General features: G+C 51.4%; 1 pseudogene across 1 annotated transcript; it reads left to right on the top strand.

Annotated features, from left to right (window-relative positions):
• Nucleotides 1–5,734: 5,734 nt before the first annotated feature.
• LOC116527199 lies at nt 5,735–9,472 on the top strand (annotated as a pseudogene). Its single transcript, XR_004258420.1, has 3 exons — nt 5,735–5,789; nt 7,137–7,239; nt 8,032–9,472. The product of XR_004258420.1 is annotated as a protein CASC10-like (transcript).
• Nucleotides 9,473–10,843: the final 1,371 nt, after the last annotated feature.

The raw sequence follows: 10,843 nt of genomic DNA on the forward strand, positions 1-10,843 counted from the left end.
CAGAAAATATTTGGGCTTGCAAACCTATGGGTGTGTAACCAGAAGAAGGTATCAAAAGAGAAAACGCCCCCACTGTGGATTACAAGGTTATGGGACAGGTCACGAGGAAAGGGAAATAAAACTGAATGTTAGGTTGGGCTTGTAAATTATGCACCTTTCAGGGAAGGAGGTTTTACGGTGTCTTCACTGAAGGGTTTTTTTCCCATCCATTTTGCTATTAATTCTTAACTCTTGGTAGGCAGTTCTTTAATGAGGTTGTTTGTGGCAGGTTAATTTTCTCCAATCTACTGAGCTCCTCATTTTCCCTTTTAAGTGTACTGCTGCCTAGAGCTTTCAGCATTTTCCATACCAGAAGAAAACAGAATAAACATGAAATTGCCTGGCTGGGCTGAGAATTAAAGGCGTTGTATGGACAGATAAACAGAGGGCCTGGACAGATGGGAGTGGGAGGGTAGAAAGTAGGCTGAGTTGAGGGGATGTGGGAGAGAATTCAGTCTTAGGAGCAATGACCCTAGGAGTGTAATATATTAAATATTGCAGCGATCGATTTCAATACCCCAAGTGGACACGGGAATAAAAATTCACCAACGAGCTGAAGTGATTAGGAATGCTTTGTTGCGAGGGAAAAAATGTGATTTTCTCCAGATCCTTTTTGTTCAGGTTAGAAGAAGCCTAGACAATCCAAGTGTAAGCCCTGGACTCCCCATTTGGGATGTAACCCTAAAGGTTAGTCATATCTCAATGGTGCTTCTGCTTAGTGAAAAGATGAGCCTTTGTACCAAGGGGGATTAAATATCAACCACAATTATGGGCTGGTCACTCTAGGAGCTTTCCTCCCAAATCAGAGAAGAGTACATTTTGGAGAGGCTGCCTCTTTCCTGTGTATTAGTCTTTGTTTCAGCTTTGGGACAAAGCAGTTGCCTTTGCACAATTCTCCTTTCACTGAAATCCAGGGGAAAATGCACAATATGGTTTACAGAAGGTTGATTCACAATAGTGGGACATAAAAACAGCCTTTGGTGCTATGTAGGGGAGAATATTTTTGAAATGTCATCCTGGGGACAAAAGTATGAAACTGTGATCCATGCAGGGACAAATACCCACTACCACAGATGATTTTGTTAGTGATTTCAGAATTGGGTGAGATTTTCTGTTATTTATTTATTTATTTATTTATTTTTTACTGACTCTAGCTCTTAGACATTCATGCTATGAACTATGTTCTCTCAGTCCAGGAATCTGTTTAGGGATTTGGGGTAGTGACTGTGGAGGCTACTTGGAGCAGGGGGGATTGTTTTCAGTCACAGCCTAATGGGCAAAGCCTGGGCTCTTCACACTGGGGACACCAAGTCGGCTGCTAGGGACACACTGCTGGATGCCTGCATGCTGTGGCAGCAGCTCCTGCAGCTGCCTCCTCCTTCAATGTGGCTGCCACAAATCTGAGAAAGACATGCAGCATCATACAAAGGATTTCTCTAATGAGGATGAGTTCCTCGGAGTGACTGTGGGCTGTGGTTCTACTCCGGACTCTCTTTCCCTCTAACACCATCTTTTCCTACCTGTGATATCCTTCCTTATACACTAGCCTGGGGCTGGAGAAAGCAACAACCCCAACCCCCAATGCATACACACACAACTACTACTCTCTGATAACCCAGAAGCTGATTTCTATTTTACCCTGGTAGTCGATTGAGGATGGACTGGGTCAGGCTAGAATTTTAGAGTTGGGCAAAAGCAAACACATCTTTCTTTTTTTCTCTTTGTATATCTCTAAACCTCCTCCCTTCTCTGCCATGGTCTTCTAATCTCATCGCAATGATGAGTAGCTCCCACTTGGAGTTTGGTTGTAAGGACTAGATGTATTTCTCTAAGAGGATCTCCTTACCAGGGGATGGTCCAGGCAGGAGGAGGAACCCTAAGCCCATTTCTTGGGAATTTAATGTGGGCTGACCTTGGCTGGATGAAGGCTGAGATTGGTTATGCAACAGAGCACTTAGGTTTTCGCAGCTTGAATCCCCCTGGCTTTCTGTGGAGAGATGACTGGCTACAGGGAGGCTATTATGCCTTATAAAGCTATTTATCTTCCCAAAGCTAAAGGGCCCATTCCTGTCTTCAGGTTGGGGAGAAGGGTAGGTTGGGTCCAGTCAGGTGAAAGAGTAAAATATCACTCAAAAAAAGTTACTTTGAGAAAGTATTACTAGTTATTCGGGGTGGGGCAGGCAAAAAAAAAAAAAAAAAAAAGAAGAAGAAGAAGAAAAAGAAGAAGGAGAAAGTATTACTAGTTATCGAAACCAGTTATCTCTCTTTTAGAATGTGGGAAAGAGGGAGCTATGGGGCTGTTTGGATAAGAAAGGAATTCTTCCATTTTGTGCTGATCCCTTTGGCCATCTTTTATTCTGCATCTCTTCTGCTCCTCTTCCTCCCCCCATCATCCTCTTCCCTGCTTCTTCTCCCTTTCTTCCTCCTCTTCTTTATCTTAAATCATGTCAGAAGAACAAGCAGGTCGAAAGCACCAATGGGCTTACACTGTGAGGGCCTCTGCTGCAGCTGAAACAAGGCCTGGCTGTGTCTGGGCAGGTGGCACAGAGCACAGAGATTCTTGTTCTTGTGTGACCAAGGGATAATTTGGAGAGAAGGAATCTCCTGGGGGGAAGACATGTGGGTGGGGCCTCTCTGTCCCAGGTCACTGAGGCACAGTTTCTTCGCCCAGGGCCTAAGCCGAAGGACCCTGAAGGCCCGCCCTGGTGTAGGGTACCTGTTGCTGGAAGCCGTGTGGGGAGCCTCTGGCCCCCTGGCCTATTGTAAGTCTTGGGGTTAGGTCGGGCTCCCTCTGGGGCTGCTGGATTCACCTGTCATTACGCTCACTGCCCAGGGACCCTGACAAACCTCCACAATGTGGGGCTGAACAAGGGCACTTAAGGTTCACTGATCTGTGTGTAGAACTTTGCAAAACTGCAAATAAGCGAGAAAATTTGGCTATTCTTGTGACGGGAGATACAAGTTTGCACTTAACATGGAAGCATGAGAAAAAGAAGGGGGAAAAACCCTTCTGGCCCAAAGCCCCACTGTAATCTCCAGAACAATTTCATTTCCTCTGCAGCACCCTCGCTACCCTCGCCCAGGCCTCAGAAAGGTCAGGGGGAGAAGGAGCTTAAGAGCAGAGGTGGGGATGCAGAGGGGTGGCTAGGCCCTTGGCCAGGTCGCAGGTGAGGGCCGGCTGGATGATGCGCAGGGACAGGATGGAAGGGCGGGACGGGGGAGGGGCAGAACCACGGCTTTGGAAGGGTTTGGTGTTTTCTAGAGGGCTTTTTCTTAGGAATTTGCACGGCCTGCTCGGTGCGGCTTACTGGGGCTCTCCCCCGCCCCTGCTAGCAAAACAGGTCGCAGGGAGCTCAGGTTTCCACCGAAGCCTCGCACTGCCAGGCCGCGCTCTGCCGGCCTCTATCAACAGGCCTTTCCCGCTTGCTGAGAAAGGGAAAAGCGCGCGCCCCGGGACCTGCGGGCTGGGATCACCTCTGTGCCGAACGACTCCAGTCCTCCCGGGGAAGCCAAACTGCTCTCTAGCAGCTGCGTCAACCTCGCCCGGCTGCGCGGGCGGGAGAGCGTGTTTCTGGGAAGGGCTCCTGCAAGCTGCAGCCGAGATCCCCAGCGGTTGCGCGGCTGCCGGGAACCCGATGGTGGCAGAAAGAGGCAGGCCGCGGAAAGCTTTGCCTCTCCCCTCCAAAGGGGAACTTGGAACTTTTGAACCCTTTACTTTAAAGTGATTGATCATGCTCCACCAGAGAGCGACTCCACCCCCGCCCCCACCTCCTTCCCTTGTCACCTCGGCTCTAAGTGTGCGTGGAGGAAGCGCAGGGCGCGCGGGGTTGTGCATTTGGAGCTCTGTGCGGCCAACGCGAGCACCCAGAGCCTGAGCAGCTGTCGCGATTTCGGAGGAATCCCGATCTGAGCGCCCAGAACTGGGACGTCGGTGCGTGCCTCCTTGCCCACAGCCCTCTATGTGCAACACTCCAGCAACAGCTTTTCCCAGGAAATCCGTCCCTGCGCGCCTGCACCCTCCAAGGAAGTCCTCGCAGGAGCCGGGCTCCGCACTGGGAGGCTTCAGGGAACGGAGCACCGGGGCTCAAAGCCTCCACGAATTAAGCTGATTATTAATTTGGGCTGGTGGGAGCGAGTAACACGCTCGACGCCTTTGCCTTTGGGAATTGTCCGGGAGCTGGGACGGAGGCAGGAATGACCCTGGGTTGCGACTGGGAAATGCGACTTGCTGAGACTCCCGGAGGTATCTGAGAGGGCTGGGTAGAACTCCCGGGGCAAAGGTTGGCTCTTCCTCGCCCCCAAATAAATTCCTAGTTAACTAGTGTAGACTAAACACATTAATAGTATTAAGTGGTGAAAACAGACAGGGTTGAACGTGAGGGCATGTCAACTGGACCCAGACCGGGTCATATCTCTCCTCTGGTGACAAATCAGGGTGCTTCCAACACGAAAATAGAAATGTAACATTCAACTGGAAGAATTAATTTTTGACGGATTTACGGTATGATTTTCTTTCAAGCGGTATTCATTGGTTCTTTCCATCCACACTGCCGTCCAAAGACAGAAATATAAACAAGCACTTTCTGCTTTGCGGAAACCCCTTAACAGTATCTCCCAAAGAAAGATCAAGACACTTTGTGAATTTTCCCCAGATAATGCCTCATATTCCGAATGACTGATCAGAGAACTCTCGTATTGTTCAATAAAATGAGAGGAAGGCGAGTGACGTGGGAGTCGAACAATGGCATTTCTGAATCAGTTTGCTTGATTGACATTTGGGAGCTTCATGACCCCAGGGAATAGGACTCATTACGGTGAATACACCAAAACATCAACCAAGATTAGAACTCTAGATCCTGTTTTAATCCCATTTCAGTCCAAATTACAGTGGGAAAATATAAAATCCAAGTGGAGAGAATCACTCCGTTATGTATTGCCCTAAAGTTTTATTTGTACTAAGGGGGAAATAAAAGTGGAAACCCTATATACTTTCCAACACTTTAGATAGAGCACTGACAATTAAGGAAAATGCATGGATTTGGTAGCGGAGGTACTAAGAATATTTATGTGGTAGAAAACATTTCATACTTGGGAGACACTTTATTGGAAAAATAAGTAGGGAGTTTTTTTTGTATGTGTAAGAAAAATATCACAACCCTTTCCACTTAAAAAGCGAAGGTCATTTTGATGCCCCCAAATAGCTGATGCTAAGAAATAATTAGACGCCTTAAAGCTACTGTCTAAATTTCCATGATTGTTTGGAAGAACCCTCTCCAACGTGGGAGGGGAATTTGTTTTTTAATATCAAAAGCTGTGTTAGCATGTACATTTAACCCAGGAAATTGTGAGAACTGATCTTCAACTCAAGTTGGAAAAAGGGAACGTGTTTGAGCAAAGTCTATTTTTACCAACAGAAAAGTGTGAGATAAAGTGGACTGTGTGTTGGGTTGAGAATATAATCTATGGCAACTTCACCATACAAAATTTTCGATTATTCAATGGAACTCATCCTCAAATTTTAGAAATTTGAAAAATTAAAGTCTTAAGTACTGTGTGTTAAACTGAACCAAGAGCTCACAGAAACACAAAGCTGTGGTAAAATACGTTATAGTTATAGTCTCATATATTTAGTAGGCAAATTACAGCAAAAAAATATACTAGGAAGATATGAAATGGGGCAAATATGTTACGAATAATGAAACAGAAGGAGTTGCTGCACAATATAGCTTCACGATCTTATATTTTGAGGGGTAGGTTTTAATAAGAAGCCTCTGTATTGCATGGGAACTGGGAGTTGTAAGAATTATTTATGCAGTAAGAAGGAACAAAAATTAATTATTAGGAGCTCAGTAATCACCAAATAAACTCTGAGCTTTGAGGTTACAAATAGACGACTATCTTCATGTTCAATTATACAGTATCAATTACTAATACAACTGCTGTTTCAGTGTCTCAGCGAGACCAGATACCATCTTCTATGGAGATATCTTGGTATTAATTAATGACTGCTTTATTCTCATTATTCACAAGGAAAAATAGGGGTCGTGTCACATTAAAATTAAGATTATCTTAGTTTATCTGGGCTCTTAAACAAAGATCATTCAAAGTAATTATATTTTGAATTAACCGAGGTGGGCAATTTATCTCGTTATTTTTTTGTTCAAAGACAGGAAAATAAAGATCAGAAATAAGCAAAGTTTCATTTTGAAGATTGAAAGAACCAAACAAACATGTCTTGACTTTTGCAATATTTCCCTTGCTAAAGGGGGAATGAAGGAACTGTAAAAGACGTGACTTTGCAAAGTCAAATCCTTTTTAAAAGACTCGGATCGAAATTCTTGCTATGCAACAAGGATTCAAGTTTGATTAATTTTCTGCAAGCGACGTGACAGCGGTGTTTTAAAAGATTAATTAAAATTGAAGTGATACGGAGCAGGAATTCAACCTGCAGAGGCGTCCCTGGCGCCTTGGGGGGCTTTGCAAGCAAGCCCCAAGCCCGAATTGCGGGCTTTCCCGAGCCTGGGACGCAACTCCCAGTCTCCTGGAGAGGAACGCGGAATTTGGCAGGGCGCCCGCCTGGCCGCCTGGCATCCTGAGCTGGCCGCCAGCTCTTGGGGGTGGGGACGGGGTGTGTCCTGGGGAACCCGCTGGCGAGAGAACAGCTAGCGCAGCTCAGCTCGCGACGAGCCAGTGAGGACCAGGGTCAAGCCAAGAGGCCGGAGGGGGCTCCTGGCAGCCAGGAGCTGACGGCCCCAGGCAGCGTCCTCTTCACCTGAGGGTGCGGGTTGGGGGCAGGTACTTTGTGACCCGGCTGGTTCGGAGCCCCCTCCATTGCGGAAGCTTGCAGGGGTGCGGGGGTGTGAGTGGCGCTCCTCGGACGCGCTTACACAGTGCAGAGGACGTGCAGGGCTCGGCCCGGAGGCGGCTGCACCCGGGCCTGCCTGGCGGACCCGGACTCCGGACTCCGGGAGGCCCAGCCCCGCGCCACTGCCTCAGCCACGTCTCCCACCTCTCTGCTCAGTTTCCTGCCCCAGCTTCCCCCTACCCCCACATCCCTGTCCTCTCGCTTCCCTCCTCGACTCCTCCACCAGAGTAAGAAACGAAGCCGAACGCATTGGTAACTGTGCTCAAGAAGATACAATCGCGGGAGCCCTCAGGGTGGCGCGCGGCGGAGAGGCGACGCGGGTGGCGCTGCAGAGGGTACGGTGGGGGGCGGGGAAGAGGGGGCGTTCTTGTGCAATTAGCCTCCCCGGGGCGCAGACCACGGTGTCCCCTTCTCTCCAGCTGGGGGTCTCGGGTCCTGGCGCTGAGAGGCCGCGCCTCGCCTAGTTGCCCGGGCGTTGCGCCTGTGGGCCCCAGGGTGACGCGGCGGGGGCGGCCCTTGCGACCTGCGGCGGCACCGGGAAAGCCCTGTCTCTGCGGCGGGTCCCAGGGGTCGAGGCCTGGAAGGGTCCCTGGGGATGCTCCGCGCTGAGAAGGCTCTGTGGTTTCTCCTCCCCCTCACGTCTCCCTTTCCTCCCCTCTTCCCGGGGACCTCGAAGGTGGCAGGGAGGTGGGAAGGGAGGCGGGCGAGCAGACCAGGCAGGCTTGGGAGCCGGAGCTCGGGAGCTGGGGGAGTCGGAAGCGCGTGGACGCGATGGAAGGGGCCGGGAGCGAGGGGGACGGCGCTGGGGAGGGCTAGGGTGCGGGGAAGGCGACAGTCCCTTCCTCTGTGAGTGGCGCGGGGTACCTCTTCCCCGGGGAACCCCCACCCAGCCGTTCCCAACGTGGAGAACAAAGGGTCTGGGAAGCACGGTCGGGGTCGGGGAGCGGAGGTGTAGGGAGGCAGGAAGGCAGGCGGTGGGGGCAGGGGAGTGCGCCTCCCCGCGTTTCCTCTCGCGGCCGAATGATGGAAAGCTCCCTCCTGCAAACGCCTCACTGAGGCCACTTCTAAATCCGGGAGGGCTCGGGTTCCTTACCTAACGGCTGCACTCCGCTCCCTTCCTCCCACAGCGTCCCCACCCCCTCCGGGGACGGGGGCTCGGGAGCTACCAGGCCCGCTGCAAGCGGCGACGCGGGAGAAACCACGGGGCAGCAGCGCCCCCTGCAGCTGCCGGGCGCCTCCGCAGCTGCCGCGCAGACCCGATTCTTAAGGTGGCACCGCCGGGTTCCCAGCCGGCGCGCGCCGCTGTCGGGGTTCTCTGCCCGCAGCCGCGGCTCCATCCGCTGCAGGTCTCTAGCAGCGGGCCTGACCGTCCAGAACGGCCGGAGTGTGCAGAACCCTGCAGCTATTTGCTTGATCCCTTGGCCCTAGTACCTGCAGGACCTCTTCGGGGGATGCCCCTCTAGAGATTTCGACGGGCTAGATTGAAAATTTCCTGCGAGTATAGGAGGATGCGTAAGTCCCGCTTCAGGGAGGAACGACAAGAATGGCGTTTCTTTAAGCCTAAATCAAACGTTTATTTTCGGTTATAAAACGCAGAAGTCCAGCAGGAAAGGGTCGCGGAGGGTTGGCACGTCCACATCCGTTGTTCTCTTGGATCCAAGTTTTTATGGTGAGACTGGGCGGTCCCGCCGGGATTGCCTTAGGCGCTCACACCCCGAAAATCGTAGCAGGTGCGGTGCTAGAAGCTTGGGGCAGCGGCGGACCCGCAGGGTAACCTCGCCTCGCGCACCTCCCTAGCCCCCAGCTGCAGCGCACTCCCGTCGACATGCTTTATTTGATGATACCAAGGAAGTTGGAGAAGATCGAAGTGCAATTTTTCTTTTTTTTCTTAATTTTTTTTTTTTCCTAACTAAATGGTATGTGTATGTGAACACAGCATCTCTTGGAAATAAGTGTCCTCAGAGAACTCCAGATTCCTAGGGGAAACCTACGTGCCCTGAGCAGGAAACGCTCAAGCCAACCCAGGTTCCTGTGCCATCCTCAGTAAATTCCCTTCCTTTTGCTCTAAATTCCTCCTCTGAGTCCAGGAGAGGGACGGCCGGGAGCTGTGGAGCAGAGGGCGGGTGCGAGGGCGCAGGTGAAGGGAGGAGTGCTGTGGGCCCGGGACGCGCAGTTTCCAGGCACCGTGGGAACCTCCCTCCCCAGGGGCGCAGGGCCTTGGCTCCGCCCTGCCAGGCCTGGGGCCGAGCGGCCCACCTAGCGGGTCCTGCACTCGGGAAGCCGAGTCTGCGCGCGGGTGGGGCCGCCGCGAGGGAAGCTAGCCTGGGCAAGTGCCGCGCGGGGTCAGACCCACCCCAGGGGTTGCAAACCGCAAGCGAAAGTCGAGAGGGGCTGGAGTTTTCCCTCTAATCCGTTTTACACTGTGAAAACCGCAGGCCTGTCACCTAGGCGGCCACTTTTAAATTGGGAGGCAAATAGACGAAAAACCAAACAAATGCACGAGCAGACTTTTTCCAGCTAAGTTTTTCCTCAATAAAAAGCTGGCTTTCTTGAAAAGAGGGAAGCTGATCCACGCTCACGATTGCTGTCTTGGGGATTTGGGGAGCACTGGGGCGTGCAGGAAGCGAGGCAGCAACCCCAGCGCGCATGGGGCAGCCTGGCCTGTTCCTCTCGCCACGCTCCTTCCCAGGCTTCTCCATGCTTCGCTCTCCACTGGGGTCCAGCCTCTCCACGGGTCACGCCGAGGCCAAATGCTTCTTGCAAGGGGCCCGCGCTTTTTCGCTCGGCCTGAAGGGCACATACTGGCGTTTGGATGTTGGGGCGCAGGGTGTGGTGCGTGTTGATTTGTCTGCTAATCTAGGTTTCCTCCAAGCACCAGGCCTGAAGTGTAGGGGTTTGGGTCGCCAGTGCAGGGGCTCAGGAAACCTCCAGGCCAACCAGAAGAAACACAGACACCTTTCTAATGTCACAGTTTCCCCCAGGGGAAAAGCGGAAGTTGCTAGGCGCATGACCCAGCACCCGGGCAAACCCTCGACTTACCTCGCGCTCTGCTGGGGTGTGCAGGGGGCCCTCCGGAAACCCCTAGATAAGCAAGCAAAGCCTCAAGAAGTGGGTTGGGGAACGCTCACCAGATAAACCATGCATCAGACTTAATCTGCCTGTAATTACATACTCCAAATCTAGGCCCATCTAGGCCAGGTGGGCTGAGTCTTGGGATAGTGGGTGTCTCCTTCCTATGTTGATGTATTAAGAATTCTATGTGGAAAATTATTTTTAGTCAAACTTGTGGTCCCGGAGATAGAGGAAAAGAACAGAGAAGAAAGACAGAAGGAGGAAGAGCTTTATTTTGTGTGTGTGTGTGTGTGTGTGTGTGTGTGTGTGTGTATCTAGAAAAAATTGTTTGGTTAAATTGTGGAGAGGAAGGGAGGGAAGGAAAGATGAAGGCTTTTTCTTCTTCGTTCTTTAAAAGCCCAAACGCTTTCTTTCAGAGTCAGAATGTAGAGAGGCAGTCAGTCTTGGAGCATGTTTATGCAATTGAGGATACTGCTCATTAATTCACTTTTAAAGTGTTTGCTGAGTTGAGCACAGTTTTAAAAAGGTTCTCTCTCACCCAGATCCTGTTTGAAGCTCAAGGCATTTTGACTGAAAGAGATTTGAGATAAAAATTTCAGGGCCGAGCGCGGTGGCTCAAGCCTGTAATCCCAGCACTGTGGGAGGCCGAGGCGGGTGGATCACGAGGCCAAGAGATCGAGACCATCCTGGTCAACATGGTGAAACCCCGCCTCTACTAAAAATACAAAAAATTAGCTGGGCATGGTGGCGCGTGCCTGTAATCCCAGCGACTCAGGAGGCTGGGGCAGGAGAATTGCCTGAACCCAGGAGGCGGAGGTTGCGGTGAGCCGAGATCGTGCCATTGCACTCCAGCCTGGGTAACAAGAG

This window comes from Sapajus apella, unplaced genomic scaffold, assembly GCF_009761245.1.
Source record: "Sapajus apella isolate SASKATOON/1434 unplaced genomic scaffold, GSC_monkey_1.0 scaffold53, whole genome shotgun sequence".
In the NCBI taxonomy this organism is placed as follows: Eukaryota; Metazoa; Chordata; class Mammalia; order Primates; family Cebidae; genus Sapajus; species Sapajus apella.